Source organism: Molothrus ater, chromosome Z (genome assembly GCF_012460135.2).
Source record: "Molothrus ater isolate BHLD 08-10-18 breed brown headed cowbird chromosome Z, BPBGC_Mater_1.1, whole genome shotgun sequence".
In the NCBI taxonomy this organism is placed as follows: Eukaryota; Metazoa; Chordata; class Aves; order Passeriformes; family Icteridae; genus Molothrus; species Molothrus ater.
In genome coordinates this window covers 11,338,253-11,362,715 of record NC_050511.2, presented here as the reverse complement: position 1 = coordinate 11,362,715, position 24,463 = coordinate 11,338,253, and the positions used below count along the sequence as shown (strand labels likewise).

The following is a 24,463-nucleotide window of genomic DNA, read 5'->3' as shown; positions in this document are numbered from 1 at the left end:
GACAAGACACTGTTCTATGATTACCAATTGTTTTGAATGATCTGCAGAATGTCCATTTGATCACAAGATGTGAGCAATGCTGACCTCAATTGGAGAGTCTTGACTCTAGTAACAACTTAGCATCCGCACTCCTGAAATCTCCTTTCACTATGAAAAAGAGACTTGCTCAGTCTTCTTATTTAAAGAAATCTTCACTATACATACACACATTTCATTTTATATTCAGTTCACTGGCTTGAATTCAGAGAAGATAAAAATATGATTCAGTGGAAGTATTTATAAGAATTTGTAAAAATGTTTTAAGTAGAGATAGATGACTACTGAATAGTTATGTTAGTAAAATTCACAACCTTATTGCATAATAGCTCTCAAAACTACAAAAGAAGACTTTTTTCCTTTTGTTTAATCAGCTTTTTGATGTAAAGCCAATACCTTTTACTCTGTTGTAAAAAAAATAAATCTGCTATTCTAAAATATAAAACATGAACTACTGGTACACAAAAACCATTATGGATGCAGTTTATGTTGAAGGGGTATTAGGTTTCCCTCAGAAAAAAAAAAAAATCATGGGCAATAAGCATTCAAAAGGAATCACAACAACCTGTAAAGTATGTAGCTGATGCTCCCAATTATTCTTTTTCTGCTGCTGCATTCCTACACTCCAGAGTGCACCTCTCACCTTTACAGCCATCACACTGCAAACATTGCTTGCACTGAAGAGAATCACTGTTTTGCCTGAAGCAAGGAACATAAGTGTTGCAAAACTGACTCCTCCTCTAATGGGGTGAGCATGTACAAGTACACAGAGTTGTATTTCTCCCAGAGCTGCCAGGCTGAATATTTTGCAGTCAGAGCTCTAAAGCTGACAGGCTTTTGCTTTGTTTATCTTTCTTTTGGGTCTTTCCCCCTCTTTCTTTCTGGGTGTTTTTCTTCTTTAAATATATGAGAAACACTTTGAAACGCTGGATTTTCAAGTCCTTTTTCAGGAAGCATTCATGAGCTGGCATGGGTCAACATACATTTCATTACCAGGCAAAAGTAAGTACTGCAGTTAAATCTGTTCCTACTGTATGTTTACCTTCCTGTAAAGGGTTTGGTGTTGTATGAAGGACAGAGTAAACTGTAGTTCTGTTAGCAGAAATGAAAAACTTACAGAAATAAGTAAAATCAGTTCAGCTTAATATGGTAAGGTAAATATAATGTGGCTCACATTCTAAGAAAGCAAAAAAGGACTTCTATTTGTAAGTCAGTAATCTCTCTTTTAAAATACTGATATAAGCTGTAGAAACAGAGATGACACTCCTTCTGTATGCTTTTTTCTAAGTGACAGTTGGACTGTGTTTATTATTTCAAAGCATTTTTAATCTACTTGGTAGTACTAATCTCATAATATTTCATAATATATATCAATATACTACAATATATTGATTCATATTTTATGTTCAGTAAATATACCTTATTTTTGTTATTCATTAATGAAAATATCCTTCTGGAACTCCTATAACTGCTATAATATCTTCCACTATCTGATGTTCCCCAGTAATTATTTTATTCTTCCTGTGCTACACTCTGTTGTGTCTGCACATACATTCACTAGTTATCAGATTCTGTTTTGTGTTATCTTCCGAATGTGTTGGTATTGGCACAGACTGGCAGTGAAAGGCTGAAGGGAATGGGTCTCAGAGAGAATGGAGAGAAAAGCTGGTGAATGAGCAAGCCCTAAAGAAAATTACGTGCTTTGATCCAAAAAGCATCTTTTTAGCTAGTTTTCCCTGCATTTTATTGAAACACTGTACCGTCAACATCTGTAATATTTTCACTATTACAACAGTCACCTGGGAATGCATTAATACCCTGGGAATGAATACAGTTTCCCGTGCTATGAGTTCCCTCTAGAGAGCACAGCAGCCTGCCAGACAGTTGTGTGGATTCTGTGTCCGCGTTACCAGCGTAAGATTTCTGCTGCAGAAATGCTCTGCTGCAGCTATCAGTCTTTTCTTTTGAGACTTGGCTTGCTTTTGTCTAGCTGCGCTAGGCACTCTCCCAAGGCAGGCAGATGGATTGGCCAGGCAGCGAGCAAGTTTAGCAACAAGTAATGCTTGCACGCCCGCCTAGGGAAAGCAGCCATTTACCACGTGCGCGTTTCGCAGCTCCGAGCATCCACAGCGAGCCTGCAGCGTGAAGGCTCGCCTGTCTCCTGTGACAAAGTGCAGCCCGGTTAAAGCCCTGCACAAAGACTAAACCCCGGAGCGCGCAGACCGTGGAGGGAAACAAAATCTGGAGAAATGCAGTTAGCACAAAGCCGACTGCAGTTGTCATAAAGCCAGCAAGGAGCAAAAAGGCTGATAGGTAATCCTGGTATTTTGCAGTTGTTGTTGTTGTTGAAATTGATCTGGAAACCTGTCAGACTAAATTTTTTGTGTCAAAGGTGGGAGGCTTTGAAAGGGCAGGTTTTCCAGCGGACTGAGTTGAGTAGGATCGGTCTCAGAATTTTCATCTTTATTTTTCAGAAGGGGGTTAAAGTTTTTCAGCTATTTATATTGTATTATCATCATTTTTTGCTGCTCAACAAAATATACCATTTTAATGTGCAAGTTTATGGCTCTGTCTGCAATTACCACCCATAGCAAGTAAAGTTCAGTTGTCAGAAACAGGGGGCTTTTGAAAGATCTGGCCTTCATTTAGAGATTGCGGAAGTTTGACTTCCACACAATCCTTATGGCAGTGAAGCAAATAGAGTTCAGCAACTTCATTCAGGTGTATCACTATTTGAATTGAAATCTGTATCCTCCCAGGTGGTTCTCTTCTCCAGAATCAGACACAGGTTAATTACAGACTCAGCACTAGAAATGCTTTTGTTCCTACTACCATCCATTTGTCTTGTTTGAAACTAATATTCTGGTATCCCAGACACTCAAATTTACAAACTCTATATTTTCTATATGTTTACATGCCCACCTGTACATATCAATACATATTTTTATTCTTCAGGCAGGATTTTTTAGAGTTTTGTTGCAAGATCTTGCTATGTAATACCCTTCTTTCAAAGTTTTCTCTTCCTCCCAGAAAACCATTTTCTGTGGCTTCAGCACCACTTTTGTTTCCCATTTATTTCTACAGTACAGCTGCCTTTCAGAGAGGTTGTTATCTTCACAAGGTAAGATAAAAGGGCAGCTCAGCCTGTACCCAAAGTTCTTGGTTGTACTCTTAAATTGGACTAATCTAATGGTCTAACAACTTCTCTTACAAAGACTTTCTCACTGAACTCTTCCAGACTGTTCTCCTACAGTTTTGGGGGGATGCCTTATTTGGTCTCCGCTCCTGTTTATCTGTGATTACTATCACATTTCTCCTTAGCTTAGCTCTGAACTAAAAATCTTCTATCTGTGAGTCTATACTTAGGCCACATGGGCCGTTAGGCTAAATTTAGTTGATCAACCTAAGGGTTGATATTAATTTTTTTGAAGAGTCAGCCCATGTGATTTTAATATATTTATTGGTCAGATGTACCTATTTTGCAGTCCTCACTCTTACCTAAGTTATCATTGTGGATTAATTTAATTAAACATTATGAAGTCAAGGGTGCACAGTTTTTTACAAGCAATAATGAGAGACTAACGTTGGCCCTTCTATCTTTTATATGCCTGGTCTCACTGAAGAGGTGACCTTGCTCTGAGACCTTGCTTTATCTATCATAGACAGATACAGGTTGGTAATGGTTCTATTTAACATAAACTTTAATCCTTCTAAAAAACTTTCATGTCCAACAGGCTATATTTACTTTTTTTAGGACTTTTTAGTCCTAAAACTTTTAAACTTCCAGTCGAGCCACTGGTAATTCCCCTGTTTGCAGCATGTACCTGCCTAGTGCAGCTGTGGCTCTGCCTGAATCTTCCTGTACTGCATGTCCTCCACACCTAGCAGAAGCATATGACCAAGCAGGCAGAGTTGTTCTCTTTTCCTGCTGCACTCTAAATAGTGAATTAAAAATGAGAAAGAATGAATATTCAAAATAAATGTTAAAATATCTTTGTTGTTCAGGATTGCATTTAGGTTGAGTCCCATTGCCATTGTATGTAATAGATTAGATGATCATTATGATCCCTCTAGATCTACAGATAATGATCTCTGAAAAGATCTCATTCAGGATGTTTGTTACATCTGATATGATTCGTTTTCCTTGTCTTAAGAAATTTTCTAATCTCCTGAATTTCAAACCCCTTACAACCAGAAGTAACCCAAGCTTTTTGGCAAGGCAGTTCTCTTTCCAAATTCATTGTTCCCTCAGGGCAAAGTCATTCCATATTAACAGTGCCTTTAAATTGTCACATTTCCACTTCTGGTGAACATGTGATACATTACATTCCCTTTGAGCAAGTATGTACTGGTCCATAAAAAGAGTCAATAAACTTGGCACCGATAATTTCTGAAAACTTTCAGACCTCTAACTGGAGCAAGAACAATTCGGGGCAATAATGATATAAAAAATGGAGGGTTTAGAATTCACAACAGATCATCTGTTTGATGAATAGCACATTTTGGATGCTGCTGTATGGTGTGACCCTTCTTTCTTGGACGAAGGAGGAGATGGTCTTTGGAAAAGCAAAGATGACTTGTAGCCAAATCTACATCTGCTCTCAGCCTCATCCAAAAATTGGATTGCTGCTGTTGCTCTTTCTTCACCCCTACACATTGGCTGGTAAATCATGAGAGTTCAACAAAGACAATCCAAAAAGAGTAGGCTTTTCTTCAAAAAGATTCCTTTTGCTTAATCATGATGTGAAGAGAAAATAAAGAACAATTCACTTCAGTGATTATAGGGCAAATTCTACTTACCTTATGAAAGGTAGGTGGATCATAATTTTGTGAATACAGAATAAAAATGGAAAAAAATAGAAGATATGTATTTTAAGAATAAAAATTAGTCTTTGAAACATTAATATATAAATTATTTAGATGGAAGTGTTAACTAAACTACCTTGTTTAACTAAACAGGTTCAGTGGTAAAGTCTGGGCATCTGAAGTTAGAATCCTCAGGTGGCCCCTTTGTTTTAAGTAACAATGTAAAGGAGTTTGTTTTTTTTTTTTTTTTGTCTAGATAAGGTAATTTGGCATAATCATACTATTTTGTCCTAGTATGAGGAAGACAAAAAATAGTTTCCTGTCTATTTGTCACTCAAAGGGTGTCTTCTAATCTTCTCTTCAAGAAAAGACCTACCTCACATGCCTTGTGTCATCTCTGTATTTGAAGCATCATAAATTTGCCTAAATAAGTAATGCCAAATTACCCCAAACTCCCTGTAATTATTACTGTTGTATGTTAAAATAGTATTTATAAGTTCATTCCCTATATAGATATATATATATATAACAGTATATTATTATGTACTCTTTCCTAGTTATTTTATGTCCAGTACCTCTCTTCATTCCTTGTTTGAGTGGCAGCAGTGTAGATTTCTGTTGTGATTTACACAAATGAGGGGAGAAGAGATAAGGCTACAACCCAGGGAGATGTCATTGGTCTCAATTAAAGAACAACTTTGGTGCCAGTTGGTGCAGGCCAACTCCTGCTGGAAGACCTGACCCTCAAAAGTCTCATGACCACTGTCAGCAGAAGCCCTTGTCCCCATTCCAGCCTTACAGCCCCCTTAGCCTAGAAATGTATCAGATCCATGAGGCCTTGTCCTCCCTTTGTCCACAGGAGTCATTGTTTGTCATGGTTGTGGCCGTACCCCATGTGATGTCTGAACTTCTTGTACTTGCTGAAAACTTTGCCTTTTTCTTTGCTACAGAAGTATGTCAAAGGCCCTCATAGATAGACACACCTGTGTGTATTTTAGTGTCTTTACAAAGACGCAGATGAAAGTGTATGAAGTGTGTAAATGTATGTTCATATATAGTTATACTTCTTTATACCATACTAGGATTTTATTTATAAAGAGGGTGTATGAAATTGTTTCGTAAGAGAGAATAAAATTAAATGAGAATTTAACGTTAACATACAGAAAGCAAAATAAAAGGAAAGTACAGTTAAATGGTGTGGGAGTATGCCAGAAGGGAGTGGGGGGACATAACAAGATCTGAACGTGCATTGGGCAGAGGGGTAAGCCTGTAAAGCTGAACAGGAAGCTGCCACTTCCTGGTCATCCAACCAGCCCCAGGTCATCCAAACAACAGACCAGACCTGTGAATCTGACGAAGAGGCCCTCCTCTTCTATCTTCAAACCAACCAGCTCACCTTGGGGCTGTCCCGCAGCTTTCTCCTATTCTAGAAAATATAGTTAATATTGCTTACTAAAGTTGAAGGCCAGAAGTAAAAAATCAACTTCATGGGAGCATGTTTGTAGGGACACCTACCTCCCAAAATGTTTTCCTAAAGGACCATGTGTCTTCAAGAGGAGATGGTTGGGCTGGGATTATGAAAACAAAAATTTGTGTAAGGGGAGGTGAGGCAACTCTTGTCTATATCTCAGTGTTCTAACTTGTAATTCCATGACAGGGATTATGCTCCATGTATTCCCTTTTCCCTATGTTGACGTGGAGTTCATAGCACTTCCTGAAAACACAATCCTGGCTGAATACACAAAAGACACAATTTTTCTGTTAATTGTTTTTATTCTTGCTTAGAACCACAGGGTTTAAAAAAGGTAAAACAGCCAAAAAACCCAGCTTTGAAATAAAGGAAATGGTGACAATAGGAGACAGATCACCACAGTGATCAACTAATTAATAAAGTTTCATTGAGCATGACTTAAGTGTTGCCTAATTTGTTTTTCGTGTGCATGTAGTAGCAGCATGTTGATAGACTGCAGCATCTGTTGAAAGACATTTTCTGTGTTCCTGGAGAACTGGAAAGCTTTGGGAGTTAAGGCCCTTTTCTGAAACAAGCAGTACTGTTATCTGAACATGAAACAGGTGGTCTCATGTCTGGTAAATCAAGACTCACAATAGACATATGTCTGTGAAAAAGTCCTTTGGAAGTAACAGGTATTTGTTGGCTATTCTAAGCACAATAATAACAGCATTAAGCTCATTTTAATGGTGGTGAACATATTGTCCAAGTGTGCCTGGACTGTGTCTGAAAGGCAGAATGGGTTCTCAAGGAGCTGAAGCTTTTAAAACCATTTTTCCTGCCTCAGTAATTATAGACCAGGGAGGGAATAGACGTTCTTAAATCAGCCTTCACACAAGCTGTTAAATTAAAATAATTTTCACATCTTTGTTATTAGTAATGAGGTACATCCTTCTGTCACAGATTGCTTCAAGATGGTGCTCAAAACCTAGACATGGGGATGTTTTAGAGCACACAGTTACCATTTGCTACACTGGTGTGGTATTGGAGTTTATAATAAAGGACTATAACCACAGCTTCTTCAGTACTTTGCCAGAGTCAGAAGTGTGTGAAAGATCCAAGCTGTGCAAGGAATTGGAAAACCATGTCTGGTAATTGATGTGAAATTAGAGTAAATATACCTCCACTCGGAAAAGAAGGCCGTGAGGATGTTTGGGAGAAAAGAAATATTTGACAGTGGTTATGAACAGATGTTCACAGGTATTAGTTGAAACTGTGAGAAAGGGTCAGAGGTACTGCTTAATAGACTACAGTCACCAAGGTATTAAGGGACATTCTATTCCAATGAGCTTTAAAAAGTGAACGCTACTGAGGACAAAATTAAAAAGTTTCTAGCAGTAAAAAGATGAGGGAAGAAACAGCTATTTGTAGAGGGGTGTTGCTTGCCCTAGACATTTAACAACTGGATAAAAGCCTCTCCAGTCCATGATGTTTAGCAGTTGGAGCCAGAGTGGGACAAAAAGAAGGATGGTAAACTGCAGTTTACACATCATGCTCCCCAACAAACCTTACACCAAAGTATCCCCACAAAACACCAGTTTGAACTTTACCAAACAGCTATTCAAAGCCCCTGGAAGCCATCAGGCCAGTGGGAAGTGAGGTTAGCAGAAATACAATACCCAGACAGCTGGAATAGTATTAATAATGCTGCTGGGTAAGACACGGCATTATTCTTTGCAGCAAGTCCATTATTCATCAATATACATATTGCTGGAATGTATAAACACTTAGTAGCTTCAACAACAGAGCTTTAACTGTTGACAGCCATGGATCTGGTCTTCAGTCCTGCAATTAGGAAAGCAAAGCTTAAAACGGATGAAAATTCTTGTATTTGTCATATAGCCAGGAAGCTAGCATGGTTTTTTGAAACTTCTCCTGGGGTTGCCAGTGACAGTTTCCCTTTTCATTGACATGCCTGGAAGATTTTGATCTCCATCTACCTCTACACAAAACATTGTTGAATACCAGCTGGTTTGAGATTTATTAGTCCCACTCTTATGGTGAGTTCTGGAAAATGGTAACAGCAATGAGCTCATTGCATCAACACAGTACAAACTGTATTATGTGCCAGTAAACCAACCTCATATTGATAGAGGAAGCATTGAAATAAATACAAATGAAAGCAAGTGTGTCTTATTTCACAGTGGAAAAGAGGTTGTGAATTTTATCTGATGACCTGGAAGGTTCTGGTGTTCTAACAAAGCCACCATATAGTAAAGAGTAAGTAGTAAAGGGAATAGCAAAATAATCAAAAGGATCCCTCCTTGAACATAAATTATTAAACATCCCAGGTTGACTAGGTACTTTATTCTACAGCTTCTTTTCAAAAGCTATATAATCTTTCTCAAGGAGTTTGGGAGTTATTAAGCCACATGTTAAAAGCATGGCTAAAACCATGCCCAGAGATGTGATCAGATGTCTCCCAGGCAGCTGTGGCCAAGTTGAAGTCTGGCAAAGCAGGAGGTCTCTAGGGCTGTTGAGAGACACGTCACAGCCCTGAAGGGCTGTCCTTTCTCAAACCCTTTAAAGGAAAAGGGTGGGTAGTGCTCTGGCATTCCAGCCAACAGAAGAAGTAGAAGAATAGTAAACTCTACTGAGCACTGGAAAAAACCAAGAAATACAGAGGAAGATGGCCCATTCTACCACTAGAAAAGGAGATATATTTTAACAAGGCTGCTTTTTGTTCATGGCTGCTCCAAATAATATACTAAACTCATGCTGGATTTGTCTGAAGTTGCCCCAATGCAAGCAGGCATCCCAAAGAGCTTGTTCCTTGAGATGCCATTACTCTCAGCTGTAATATTATTTGCCCCCTGGACTAGAATGGGAAAATTTGTGCAGGTCTGAACAACTGTGCTGGATCTTTGCTGCAAAATTGTTGAAGAGTGAGCCCGATGAATTATGTGTTGAGCACTTTCAGTCATGGATGATAGGTTAGGAGTCATCTTGAGTTTATAAATCCAGTCTGCTAATAAGGTATAGGTGACCTCGAATCTGTCTTCAGTTCATCTTCTGTCTGAACAGGACCCATGTTTACTGCTGCATCATGTTCAGGGGAGGCCTTTGGGTAAGTGTAATCCCCTGCCCTTGTCATTGTCACACTGGGTAATTGAGGTTTGTTTCAGAAATTTCATCACATCTATCATTTAACCAATGGATTTTCTCTTTTGAGGAAAACCCATTGCGAACTCTCCTTAGTGCCCCTGCACATGTTCCTGTAAAGTTGAATTTCTGTTCTGGTTTTCCATTTTAATAGGCAGCATTGTCTCTATCTTGTGGCACAGCACAGGATCCAAAGACTGACCAAGTAACACTGTACAATAATGTTGTTGGGGTTTCATGGGTCATGTTAACGCGTGGTTGTGTATCTGTTTGTTCTTCTAATTTTTTTTCCTATTCATATTTAAACTTTATAATTGATACCTCTTATTAAGTAATATGTGAATTTTGCAAGTATAAATTAATTTATAAAGTCCATGCATTTATAAGTACTTAAGTACTTATGCACACCTTACTCTATATATTTTAGAAGTATTTACATGTCACTATAAGGGATTGAACCTGCAGTAGAAGAAAGTGGGCACAGCACCTTTCCTGTCCTACCTTGTGTGAAACTGTCTTGACCCTAGAATCTAAAAGAAGCCAGGAGAAAAGGGAGGCACGGTGTTTTCTTTAGACTACAGAAGACATGGTCAGCAGTTTGTGTAGCCTGTTAGCAATTAGTATCTTCTGTGCAGATTTTTAACAGATCTTTTTTTAGCTGTGCCCTCTCTGTGTTGATCACTTGATTATAAACTGCTGTAAGACACTGAAATAAATCCATTACACATAGCATGGAGATAAGTAACAGCAACATAAGTTCCCACTGAAATGAAATATTCTGAAAACAGAAATGCTCTGGTTTCCTTCTAAAGTAACAAGATTCAGGGACAGAAGAGCAGTAGTGATGTCATATATCTGCGCTTTGGTCAGGCTTCCAAGACAATTTATTGAAATTTTTATAAATTATCTAGAAACCCATAGTCTATATGAAACCACTGTACAGGATGTCCAGTCCTTGGAAAATTATTTACAACTGGTTATCAGTGGGTCTCTGTCTGAGCTTGGTGTAGCAAAGCTACAAGCTTTGCTACACCAAAAAAGGGCTTGCTACACCAAAAAAGTTTTATTACACCAAAAAAGCCCAAAAAAGGGCTGGGTGTAGCAAAGCTCCTTGGTGTGACAACTAATCTATATGTCATTAGTGACGTGGATAGCATTATACCATTGTACTAGGTAGTGGTGAAAGGACAGGGACTCCAGCTTAGTGGAGAAGAAGAAGAGAAAAAGTTGTTTTTATATTATGAGTGTTGTATGGTTTCTGATAAATAAAAACTTGCTTAGTAGAAATAAGACTAAGGTGCTGCTCTGAAATACAGATACAAAACTGCACAAATACAGGACTGAGGTAACAAGGGTTCAGGCAAGTAGTTGGTGTTGTGAGAGACTGGATTGCTAGGGATTAATGTCTCAAACAATGCAGATGTAAGAGACTGGACTGTTGGTGCTAGCAGCTCAAACAGTTGGCTGAGTGCTTTGCTAGTGATGCACAGAATGCAGAAGGGTGTGCATGCTTGGGGATAGAAGCTGGATTTCCAGATGATGTAAGAGGCTGATAAAAAACAAATCCTGAGAGGAGCCACAAGTCCTTCTTATCATGCCAATGTCCTCCCTTAAATAATGATTCAGCTGTGAAAACTCCTGTCCAAAGTACCAGGACAGCCACGTGTAGGCTGAAGGTATTCATCTTGGCTGATTGGCTATTATGGGTCATGATTGATTCAACTGCAATGGTAAGAGACAGCTGCAACATTTTAGAAGATGCCAAAGACTCATGAAATGTCCCGTGATCCAGTGTTGCATCATCCAGGGGAGGTACAGGGGGTGTTTCCACATAGCCTCAGCATAATATAAAACCCATGGACCTGGTGTTTTTTGGGTTCTTTCCCTCCACCACTTGATGGATACAGTCTGCAGTCATCACCTCTACAAGACTGCAGTCACTCAGAAGACCAGAAGAGAACCAATGGGACATCGTTGGAACCTATGGAGTGGTGATAATTTTTCTACTTGATCTGTTTCTCTGTTACTTTCTTTCTCCCCTTTCTCCTTTGTTTACCCCATTTTCTCTCTCTGTCTCCCTCACATTTACTGTTTAATAAAAGCTGTACTGTTGACTTCAGAATATGGTCTCATTTACACCTTAATTTGGGCAGAGGGTCCTCTCTAATAATTTTAATAATCAGATTTGAACAGGTATATATGAGGGGTTTAACAGTACAAAAGAAGAACAGGAGTCAATAACATCATCCTGCTGTGCAAAAAGTAAATACCTTGTCAGAATTTAGAAATGGGAGTGTGGTTGAGAGATTTTTTCAAAGTGTTTCTCTTATTCCCTTCAATATTTTCAAGGCCTCAACTAAAATATTTTGTATTTCAGAGGTATGGTGCTTTAAAAAAGATAGATGGGGAGTCTGCAGCAGAGTAAGATTCAGAGATCTGGAGAATGTGGCATATGAGAAAATTATTCAAGCCTGCTACATTTAAATATTAAGAGAAGATATATTTAAAGTGTTCAAAGTACTCTCTGAGCTCTGCAGAGAGAGAAGCAGTTTGTTGTTCTGTTGCTTTTAGGCTGCAAAAGAAGTACTTGGGTTAAGTTGTAGCTTGCAATATCTATAGAATAGATATTAAGAACATTTCATTAATATAAATATTATATCAGTAGTCTACATTGCCTGAAGAGGTTTCAAAATTCCCCTAATTGGGTAGATTAAACAAATCAAAGGAATTTTATTGGCATTGTTGATCCCTCCTTGGTGCTCTTGGGGTCTAGATGACCTCCTGGAACCTCTTCTAGTCTGAATTACTGAGAAGATTTTATGCATGAGATTGTTAGGTTTCACATTCTTTGAAAAGGGAAATACATCTTTGATGTTTGTATTGTGCCCATCGAAGCAATTAGATCTAGAGACTCTGGTCATAGAAACTGTACAGTAATAATGATATCTAAGTAGCATGTTGTAACTGTAAAACTGTGATTTCCTGTGCTGTCAGTGATGTGGTGGTTAATCTTGGCTGGCTGTCAGGTGCCCACCCAAGCCATGCTGTCCCTCCCGTCCTCAGCTGGATAGGGGAGAGAAAATAACAGCAGGCTCATGGGTCAAGATAAGAACAGGGAGAGAATCATTCATCAGCTACCATCATGGACAGTTCAGGTAAATTAATTTATTGCTTAATAGCATGAGAGTCAAAAGATTAGAATAATAATGAGAAAACAAATCTAAAAGAAAAAATTTCCCTATTTCATTCTGCTTCTTAGGCTCAACTCTACTCTTTATTTCTCTGTCTTCTCCCGAGTGATGCAGGGGAACAAGGAGTGGAGGTTGTGGTCAGCTCATCACACATTTTCTCAGCTGCTCCTTCTTTCTTATGCTCTTTGCCAGCTCCAGCAAGGCATCCCTCCCATGGGAGACAGTTCTCCATGTGCTTCTCTAATGTGAGTGCTTCCCATGGGCTGCAGTTCTCCACAAACTGCTCCAGTCTGGGTCCTCCGCAGGGTGCAGTCCCTCAGGAACAGGCTGCTCCACTGTGGGCCCACATTGGGGTCACAGCTCCTGCCAGGAGCCTGCTCCAGTGAGGGCTCTCTGCACAGGCCACAGCTCCTGCCAGGAGCCTGCTCCAGTGAGGGCTGCTCTGCACAGGCCACAGCTCCTGCCAGGAGCCTGCTCCAGTGAGGGGCTGCTCTGCACAGGCCACAGCCCCTGCCAGGAGCCTGCTCCAGTGAGGGCTGCTCTGCACAGGCCACAGCTCCTGCCAGGAGCCTGCTCCAGCACGGGCTTCCCATGGGGTCACAGCCTCCTTCAGGCACATCCACCTGCTCTGCTGTGGCTCCTCCAGGGGCTGCAGGAGCAGCTGCCTCACCATTCACTGCCCTCAGTACCTGCAGAGTTGTTGCTCTCACATGCTCTCATTCCTCTCTCTGGCTGGAGGTGTCTGCAGAGTTGTTCCCTCTTTATAAATATATTTTCCCAAAGGTGCTCCTGCCATCATTGACCCTGGCACTCACCCATGGCCTGGAATGGGTCCATCCTCAATCCATCTGGCATTGGCTCTGTTGGACACGGGGAAAGATCCTGGCAGCTGCTCACAGAGCATCCCGTGTAGCCACTCTGCTACAAACCCTTGCCACACAAACCTAATACAACCATATTTCAGAATTACCTGGCATCATTCAAACTGTCTTGGCTTGTCTGAACTTTGTTGGAAACTGTGGCAGTAACTGGTATCGGTAAAAATCTTTTTTTGTGTGTTTCTTTATGTTTTCTTAGTACATTATCTGTACTCTGAATCAACCATGACAACCTCTAGTTTATTATTTTAATATGTTCTTGTCACTGTAGTCACAAACAAAATTTAAGTCAAGAATGATTGTTATCTGTATCACATTTGTGGGGCCTTTGGTGTATCCTTTCAGAGTGCTGAGAACAAGGTACTCAGCTCAGCTGATTAGTAAGGGGTATCCCATTGAATTCAAGAGTCTCATGATGTCCAATCTGTTATGAAATGTTTTCATTAAAATTAATTTTTTAGGCATTCTTTCAGGCTCTGATTAACTACCAAGAATCTATTTGCAGTATAATCTTTATGTGCCACTGCTACTGGTAGCCATAGTCCAGAAGAAATTACAACAAGGCTTTATGTTGAAGAACTGTAAAACAAAAACTTTGCAAACCAGAGCAGTTTAGAGCAGATAGCAGATGGAAGTGGGAAGCTATTTACAGTACACAGTGATGTTACACAACAGTTTTTGGAAGGAAATGTGGAAAAGAGTCTTTCATTAACTAAAACTGTAAGGGGAATTGGCTACATTACACAACACTAAAAACCAGCATATATTAGCCCCAGTGGAGAGTTATATTAATGCACTAATACTGATTTAAATACTCAAATGAATTGATTCAGAACTAGCTGGTTTATATGTGAATGGAACTGATACTGATAGGTAGACAGGCCAGAAATACTTTGTGTTTCAGACACAAGAAATCTGAATATTATTTCACATCAACAGTATAACTCAGGGGTGAAGCTGATGAGTAAAGAGGTGCTTTTAAAGCAGATGGTGTTTTATGACTCTCAGGTCTTTTGAAAGCATCACCTGACCCCATAAAAAGCATGAAGAGGATAGTGCAGCTATTGAACTAGTGTGTTCAATGTCTGGTTTGATAAAGAAATTCTGAACTCAGTTACAAGTTATTTTCATATTTTTAAACAAGCATGGAGGCCTATTTAAATGATTTTATAATTCTTCTCAGATAGACCTCTTTTCTTTTTAAAACAAACTTCCATGATTCCTTGTCTCGTCCTTGTGGTTCTTAATATAATTTTTAACCAAAAATTTTAGCCAAAGTAATTGAGAAACTAGGGCATTCATTCTCATGGATTTTTAGATATTCAGCTCCAGGTCCTTGCTTTCTTTCAAATTTAACTTAGATCTTCAATAATCTATATTTTAATTGATTTCTCTTATCCACTAGAATAAAGGTACTATGATATAGTTTTTTTCCAATTTGAAAGAAATCTGAATAGGTATTCTGGAATCATTTCACTTCATATCACCAAGCAGTTAACAGGTGTTAATATCTAATATTAATGAAAATTAAATTATTTCATTTCTTCTGTCAGTAGCTTCACTCTTCATAAATAAAACACTGTTAACAGTAGCAAGGACCCTGGCTGTCCAGTATTACAGATTAATGTTTCTGCTGCTGTACTATGTTCAGCATTTTGCTCTCTAGCTAATTTAATGTGTAATAACTCTTCAAGGAGGAATAGTTCAAACAGGCTAAGTTGAGATACAGGAGTTGAGACTTGTCCATAACTCAATACTAATGGCATGGAATAGGGTTTGACAGATGATCAGAGGATCCCTGGACTTTTTAATCTAACCATGCCTATTCTTGTTGGAGACTGTGAGGCAGGTCCTGTAAAGAGTGCTAAATAAAGAGTGGACATAGATAATTAGCTGTGTCTGACTTCATTTCTGCAGTGTAATGAAGGAGGCAAGGAGTAGTGTAAGGAGGAAAATTTATTTAATTTAGGAAGGACAGGTTGTTTTGCTGTTGTATTGTAAGTGTAATGGACTCTCTGCATCTCAGAAGAGCTGGATTCCTCTGTAAGGTTTTTAGGAATGAGATAAGCTAGAGATGGGGCCCAGAGATGAATTAAAGTCATAGTATATTATGAAAGTAGGGCAAGCATTGTTGTGAACATCTGGGAGGACCAGGGAAGGAAATAGTAAAGATATTTTTAAAAATTACGTTTAGGTAGCTTTGAGAAATTGCTACAAAGGAAAGCAGTCCAAAAAACCTGGGACATAGAAATGGACGTGTCTCAGAGATTTTTATTCCTTTTAAAAATTGGGTAATCTAAGTCTGAGGGATGGAAGCAACAAGGCACCACCAGAAGGGTTTTGAAAGATGGCTAATGCATAATGAGGAGTGTTTTCATTTTTCTTTTTGTGAAATGAAGGGACAGTACAAAAGTATTTTTTCAGGGCAGTATAGAATTGTTGAAGGCAAAACTTTGATAAAGCAACTTACTTAGATTGTTTTCAAAGAAGCAGGGTCAGCATACTCCAGAGGACTTCCCATTCAGGTGTTCATATGTGATATAGAAGATTAACTAAGGCACCATCAAAACAAGATATATTTTCTTATAAAAAACTGGAGACAACTATTTCAGCAAAGCCAGGAGCTCTGTAGTTGAGGAAAGGAAGACTTGCATTCAGGTTCTTGATCTGAATCAAGAAACAGAAGGTCTTGAGCTTGTATTTTCTAGAATCTAATATTATGCTGTTTGAATATTTGGAAAAATGTTCTTTCCTAAATGAAACAAACTTGTAATGATCTTTGTTTTCCTTCTTCAAAGCTGAATCTATAAAAGAATAGTGAGAGTACTGCTTCAAGTTGCAGCCCTGCTAAAGAATCTCACTTCTTTACATCTGTCAACAGCTGTTTCTCCCATGCAGAACTTAGGTTTGAGTTCCATTCCACAGTATCCCAAAATACAGCCTGAGTGGTCCAGTGCCAAATGATTGAAATGTGGGTCCTTTACAGTATACAAACTGACAGATTAGTGTACACCAAATGCACGACTCACTGTCACAGAATCACAGAATCAATTAATTAGGTTGGAAAAGACCTCTGACATCATCGACTCTGTAGCAGGACATCTTGCCCCCACAACAAGAGCTTATCTCTTGTTTGTTAACTGGTCAGATAACTCAAACAAGACAAACTATCTTGTAGTGAGGTATTCTGGCACCACGGGATTAACAGTGATCTGGCATCTCCCAAGTGCCCATAAACATCTTACTGTCAGAGAGAGATCTGGAAGATAAGTTGGATTTCTGACTGACAAACACCTCACTTTAGAAACTATAAAAGCTACACTAAAACTTTCATAAAGCAGAAATATTGTACACATTCCCTGGAAATGTGTGGAGTTTCTTGCCTGAGCAGGGATGCCTGCTTTGCAGTTACTCCTCTGGAGGTTGAGTGAAGGAATCTGTGTACATTACTGATATTTTCATGTTATGTTACGTTTGGCCCCTAATCAACACTGTTTATTTTTCTAACTTTTATATAGGTGCCACCTTAATGTTGTGCACACACTTATGTTGTGCTGTAATCTATTAGTACTTCTTTTTAATTTTATACTTTGCAGTAAGTAACTCTGATTAAGCTCTTTTGTCTTGTATCTACAGTCTGTTTAATAAATAATTTATTTTGTAAATAGACCTGATTTACCATCCCTAGAACATGCATGCCAGAGTGATTTCTTAAATTCAAGCAGTTGCCAGAAATCTGAAGCTAAGGCAGGGCTTGTCTGAAGCTCCCTCTCATCCCGTGACAGAGTCCAACCTGTGACCCAACACCACCGTGTCAACCAGACCTTGGCACTGAGTGCCATATTCAGTCTTTCCTTAAACACCTGCAGGGACCATGGCACCACCGTGTTCCTGGGCAGTCCATTTTAATATCTAATCACATTTCTGTAAAGAATTTCTTTGTAACATTCTACCTAAACCTCATCTGGAATAGCTTTAGACTATGTCCTCTTGATCTGTCATCAGTTTCCTGGTTGAAGATGCTGAGCCCCACCTGGATTACACCCTCCTTTCAGGGAGCTGTAGAGAGTGGTAAGGTCTCCCCTGGGCCTCCTTTTCTCCAGGCTGAACACCACCAGCTCCCACAGCTGGTTCTGACAGGATATGTGCCAAACTCTTCCCCAGCTCCATTGCCCTTCTCCATCGCTGATGAGCAGATCCTGGAAGCACAGGAGTGGTGAACACCTGCTTGCTGTTTTCTGACTCATGTAAAAATTAATTTACAAGTTCAGACTAGAATTCTGAAATACTCCAGAAGGGGGAGGAAAGCAGCTCTTTTTCCTCCTTTTTCTTGTCCCTGCAGTGCAGGCTCAGATAAGCAGCTGTATTGGTGTTCATCATTGTGTTGAAGAATTAAACCCCTAGTACTTGAAAGAGAGGTCAGTGTAACCTACACTCCTTGTGTAAACAGTGTCTGAGTTGAGGACTGTTACCCTGTTGCTGGGGAGCTGCTGCCTTGGTTCCAGCTGCTGGTAGTGAATAGTGCTTAACGCAAACCTGAAATTTTCACTTTCTATATATGAGGAGTCCCAACTTTATGTGGACTATGCATCCAAAGACAGGTAATCTAGACTGTATGGACTAGATTCTACAAATAGAAGATAAATTTTGCTGTGTCTGTAGGACTTTGTCCCCCCAGATAATTTTTTCCACCTGACCTTAAAACTTCCTTTTTCTGACTATGGGAAGACCAATAGCCACAGCTTAAGAATCAACACCATGTTCCCAAATTTTTTTCTTCTCCAACTTTGGTCTTGTTATCCTATTCCATGGGAATCCTTACTGCTACTTGAGAAAAGTTGTTCTTTATGTCTTTAGTTGATTTTAATCCTCCCTGCAAAATCTCTCTATGATTCCCTTAAATAACATCTAAGTGTTCCCAGTTTGTGGAGGAGTACGTGGCTGTTCCCTGTGATTCAGGTAGCTGAGCCAAAGGTCAGCCAGGTTTAGAAGCTCTTTGGCTTTGTGATCGACCCTTTTTAACAACTCTTGCCTAGTAAATCCACGGAAGTCTGGTTATGTCATCACAATTCTACTAGGATTTACAGCATCAACTGTTTTCATTCAAAGAGGTATGAGGGATTATTGTTGCAGGTAATAACCAATACTCATGAGTACCTGAAAAGATGTCTTTACAGTATTTCCACTCTTGTTTTTCTTTTCAGCTCACTGTTGTCAAGAGACTGCTGCTTACTAGGTTCAACAGGTCACTTAACTATGTAGGGAAACCTTAATGGATATGAGCAATCCATTTTCTATTTGAACAGACGTAATTTAATAGTACGTTGATAGCAGGCAGTAAAAAACTAGTTTTTCATTGGTTTTAACATTTTACCTTTTAGCTACATCCTGATAGCCAAACCAAAACTTCACAGGTATTATTCTTCGTGTTTGCTTGAAAAAAATTGGATTTAAGTGTTATTGCATAAGAGTTCAAACTATTTCCACTTCTTCCCTTGTTCTTTGACTGATATTCATCTGATCTGTTCAAGGAGATAAAAAAAACAAGTTTTTGTTCCTTGAACTGATTCACTGCAGATTTATGGGAATACTGTAAATTATGCTAAGAGAAGTAGAAATACCTGGAGTTTATTGGTCAGTAGTGCTGAAATTAGTCAAAGAGCCGTACCATATAAACTGACTTAACTGTTCAGCATCATCAGAAAAGACTAGAAGAAAATTCCCCCCAACTACAAAATATTAACTTCTTTTTTTTTTTTTCCCATGGGTTGACATCTGTAATTTATGAGTAGGTTGAAGCTTATTTTAACATTCATTGTCTGTAGAGAGAAGTTTCTTTTGAAAGTTGATGTCTATTAGCTGTGCTGACCCCCTAGAGGTTAGAGCTGGAGTCATTCTGCATTTTGAAATCCTGTGCCCTATTTTGCTTTATACCTCATACCATGCTTCAGGTGTTTTCATCTGTTCTAATCCAAATAAGGAAAAAGTTAATATTATATTGTTTTATGAGAATAGCTTCAGACTGGTATAACTAGAATGATTGCCTCTCCTTTGCTCAAAATGTCTGATCTCTTTCCTAACTAATAATCTCAATCCTGTTGTGCTTCCAGAATAAAATAAGCACCTATATTGTTTAATCAGCCTCTTGAATGTGGAGCAGTTAGTGTCCAATGACTGATGACTAGCAGCTCATTAGCTCCCCTATTAGCTGCCTCATGGGAAAAATTAAGAGATTAAATCAACAAATTAAGGAGTTTGTTGCCATTTATTCATTTCTGTATTTCAGCTGCATGATTTGAATGAGTTAGTTATTTACTTTTGCTTGCAATTCACATCCTCCTACTATTGTCACTAGTGTGGGTTAAGCTGAAACAAGAAACATTTTAGTAAATCAGTGTCATGCTAAGAACAGTTTCATCAGGTTTGATAAAGCATCAGGGGACTAAAAACTCCCTCTGGCCTCCTCAGTTCTGCTGCTTTCTCCCTGGGAAGCCTCCCATGTTTAGCTTGGTGGGAGGCTGTCTTGGTGGGAGGCTGTGTCTTGGTGGGAGGCTGTCTTTCCAAGCACCATGAGACCCAGGCCCAGGTGTCCTGGCTGGCAGGCCGGGCTGCTGATCTGGCAGTGCAGTCCTGCTCAGCTGCAGAGCAGCGTAAGGGTTAGCCCTGGCTTTGGTGGGGCCCAAAGCCCACATGAGCATTTCCCAGTAGCTGGGACACAAACACAATGCAGGGCAGCAGCCACAGGCCTGCCAAGCAAGTGTTGCCTGTGGGGCAGATGACGCGTGTGCTACTCTCTGCCTTTTGTTTCCCTGCTGCCTTGGTCCCCAGCTGTGCTGAAGGGATTTGCCTCAAGAAGTTGGTCATGTTTTCTTGGTTTTTTTTCTTTAGAGAATCTGTTAATGCAAACATTCTGGGGCATTTTACAAAGCAGATCTCTTACCCTGTAATTCATCAGCTGAAATCAAGTGGCATGACTTGCACTGAAGCTCTCTTCCATGTTGCCTAAAATAGAAGGCCAAAGTTAAAAATACATAGACTGTATTTCTCTGTGTTGGTTTTACAGTCAAACAGCAGCTGTATCTTTGTGTAGCTAGTTGAAGAATGCCACAGGCAAGGTGCAGGATACAGCGAACCACTATGCCAGCAAAAGATGTAGATTACGGGTACAGAGAAAGTGCAGTTTGTTCAAAAGTCCAGTCAAAGCTGAGGATAGAGATCCCCTGGAAATATTCTGAAACAATGCTGATTTACAAGTATGCTTTCTGCTAGAAAACTATTCACTTACATAATCCTAAATCTCTAAAGCTTAAAAATACCCTGACACTTTTACAACTCACCAGAATTCAAAAATAAATTTGACGAGAAGAATGTATATTTAAACAACTGCATTGTTCTTTGAAAAAAGATATATCATGGTGAATCTTACAGGCTAGCTCTGAGGGCTGATCTTGTTCTACAGAGAACAATAAAACAATTATAGAGAAAAATAAAATGAAAAATCATTCTATCCTGAAGATTTTTAGTGTTCTTAAAATTTTCCACTGGATATGTTTATGAGAAATAACTGATTTGCTTCTTTATTTAAGTATATTTAGACTTTTTAGTAGAAAAATATTGCTTTTCACAAGCTTTTAAGGGGGCTTAGCACTAGTAAAGTTTCATCTTGTCCATGTCCTTGAGTGGTTTCAAAAATACATTGTTGTTTCTGTATTACATTCTCTAATCCTCTCAGCTCCCACAAAAATTGGACATGATCAAGCAGGCAGAAGCATTAGATGTAGGTGTAATTCTTTTGAGTTCAGTGTAAGAGCACAGACAAGCCAATTTTTTTTTTTTTTTTTTTTTTTTTTTTTTGCAGAATTTTGCTGGATCAGAATATGTTACAGGATCTAATGCAAAATAGCTGAAATTTAGATTGCATCAGTTGTTTCTTAATTTGATTTTGTTAAGCTATAACAAATCCAAATTGGAAAAAAACCCCTAAATTTCTTCTTAAGCTATAGGGACCACTTTAAATCTCAAAACATTATCTACTTGTAACAGTTCTTGAAGTTTTGAGTTACATTAATGATGTTATGTTCAGAAAAATACACACTAAATCTCCAAAGACTGCAAGGTTTCTTAGAGGCGTTCTCAAAAGATCTCTGGAGAGAGCAGTACTGACTGCATTTCCTTCTGCCTGGTTAAATCTTGAAGATGAAAGAGAAAATGAAATCACATGGAGTTAACAGGCCAAAAATTGTCATGAAAGTAAATGAAGGAGGGAAGGAGGTAATCATTGGGTCACACCATGGCTTAGAGCTCTTTGTACATAAAGCCTGGTTAGGTAGAAACCAGTAGGTAGCAAGTGGTGAGTAATGAAAATAATGTTTACAGAGAGGAGACTATCGCTGACTCAGAGCTGCTGAAACAATGAGCAGCTTCCAGGATAGGAACACCCTTTCAGTGCTGAGCATGATTCTCCCCCAGATGAGTTATCAGGGGTGGTGACAAGGACTGTCTGGTAGGCATCCATAGGGGGAAGCAGGGCACAGGCTGACAACTGACCTGGCATATTCTTTGTGCTGATTGACAGGGACAAAGCCACAACACTGCACATCAGCCAGGAGATTTGGAGTCAAAGAAGGTTTCTGAAATCAGTGGAGACTGCCTGAGAACAGACCGTGGTAAAATCAGTTACTTCTGCCCTTTCTCTGTATGAAACAGATTATCTTGAGTTACTTGATTAAGTGCATGAAATGTTTTAGCCTCAAATGTTCATATGGTACTGCATGTTCTGATTTTTTCCTTTTGCCCTTGAACTCTGGGATTGCCAATAACTTGGGATTTGCTTACATAATAAGAACTAGGGTATGTGGAGTTATTGGATAGAAGTCCTACTGTGAGTACCCCATCAAAAGCTTTAGCCATGGGCTAGCTACTGCTGACATAAAATTCATATTAGCCTAGAGTTACAAAATATTTCAGTATCATGCTATTACCAAAAATTTATGTAATCTTAGAACTGAATTTTAAATGCAGCCTTATCCCAAGAAAATTATTTTCCAGTGTTTGGAGTTAAACTGTGAGGCAGGTACATTATTTAAGTATTGGAATAAACAACCTAAATGTTAGTAAGTATCCACTCTGTTTTCTGCTTAATGAAAAGAAGCACAGAGTTGAAAGAAAATACTTCAGTAGAAGCTCTTGCAAAAGCACTTTAGACTTTGTTAAGAAGCAGATTTAGGATCAAATCCACTTAAAAATTATTTGCAACTAAATTTTATTCAATGTATTAAAGCTCCCTGTGGCTTTGATACATTGTTATTTTATTGTTTGTTGTTTTTCTTTCACATAAACACAGTACTAAATCTATATATGTAGGCAATTTCTTTTTAAGTATTTTCCTCAGGTTTATGTAATGAAGCTGAACAAACGAATTCTGAAAGACCATCTGAAAACTTTGTATTTCTTTATAAACTAGTATCAGCAGAAAAAAAGCTTTTTTTTTAAAATAATCCGTTCTCAAAAAAGCAGTGTGTGTTTGCTTGCCATTTTCATTTTGATGTAAATGTGTGTAACTTTGTGGGTTTTGTGAGAATTTTGTCCCTTGAACAGAAGAAACAAACGTGAGTATATAACTTGAAACTATATGTGAGAAATCAGATATTTCATTTTTTTTAAAAAACACCAACCATTTGCTTTTAAAATTGCAGATTTTTGATGGAGCTGAAATGATGAATTGATAAACATCTGGGCTAAAACCAGCTTTTGTAAGACAATACCAGATCTGAGAACCACAAAACCAAGAGTGTTTTAGCTACAGTGACAGAAATCCAGGCTGCTAATGCAAAATATACTGCCTACAGATCTTAGAACAGTGACGCAAATTGCTAACACACAGGAACACATGGCAGCACACTGAGTTGGGTTTCAACATTGTTTTTCATTTTATAAATGCATATTTCAGTAGATGTTTGTGTTTTTGAACAAGAGTTCTTTCCACAGATGATTTGGTGAGCTCCCAAGTCACCTACTAACACTGGGTAATGGGGGATCTCCATCACATAATTGTGTGGAAGGGATATAAGAAAACAGAGCAGGTAATGATAAAATCTCTTCTCAGATATTACAAGATGACTGAAGAATGTTGTGTACATAAAATCTATATTAAAGGAGATGTTGGAAGAAAATTATGCAGACAGCTTTGTACTGGCCAGACTAATTTAGAATATATGGGAGACTTCAGAACAGCTCTGAGCAGAATGAAGTATTGAAGCTATTTGAGCTAGATTGACTGATGCCTGTCAATATACAAGTGCAGTAAATCTTATCCACTCTCAGTAAAACACCTTTTCTTTACAGATTTGAAACGGCAAGATTGAGAAATGGTATTTAGAAAATAATTTTTAGGACTCTACCTCAGTATATAATAACACTGGCAGTGAAAGGAAAGCTCTTGTGTAGGAGAGGGTTAGCTCTGAAATTCCTAAGGATGAGTGTTGGATCTGAATCTTCAATACTTGTTTAAATCAATGACTGAGATTGGACTAATAACAAAAATTACTCTTTCACCCAGCAGCTCATTAGTTGGAAACACAGACAAATTACTTTGACAAGCACAAGTCTAGGAGTGTTGGCCTGATGTAGCTGAATTACTTCTAGTGGAATTAGAGGAGTGTTAATGATGTTATTCAGAATTCTAGTGAAGATGTCAAAGTAATTTGTGAAGTTCTACTTGTTCTCATTCAAGGAGCATGGATTAAAATTTGATCAGGTGCAAAGAAAGCTTCTATTCTTACTCTTCTATTAGCTTTTCTTACAAGAAGATATCACAAAAATAAATCTTTAGTGTAGCAAAAAAACATAAGAAGGAATAAAGTCATAGAATGGTCAGTGTGGGAAATGACCTTTTTACTTCACCAAGCTCCAATCCTCTGTACTATGTGCGGGGATCTCAA

At 38.7% G+C, this 24,463-nt stretch overlaps 1 protein-coding gene across 1 annotated transcript in view; it reads left to right on the top strand.

Annotated features, from left to right (window-relative positions):
• Positions 1-847: 847 nt before the first annotated feature.
• The window catches only part of PRLR (prolactin receptor), a 95,744-nt gene continuing 72,128 nt past the window's right edge, over positions 848-24,463 (top strand). Inside the window, exons 1-2 of the mRNA XM_054517949.1 lie at positions 848-1,038; positions 22,099-22,189. The gene's annotated coding sequence lies outside the window, so the exon portion shown is untranslated. The remainder of the gene's footprint in view (positions 1,039-22,098; positions 22,190-24,463) is intronic.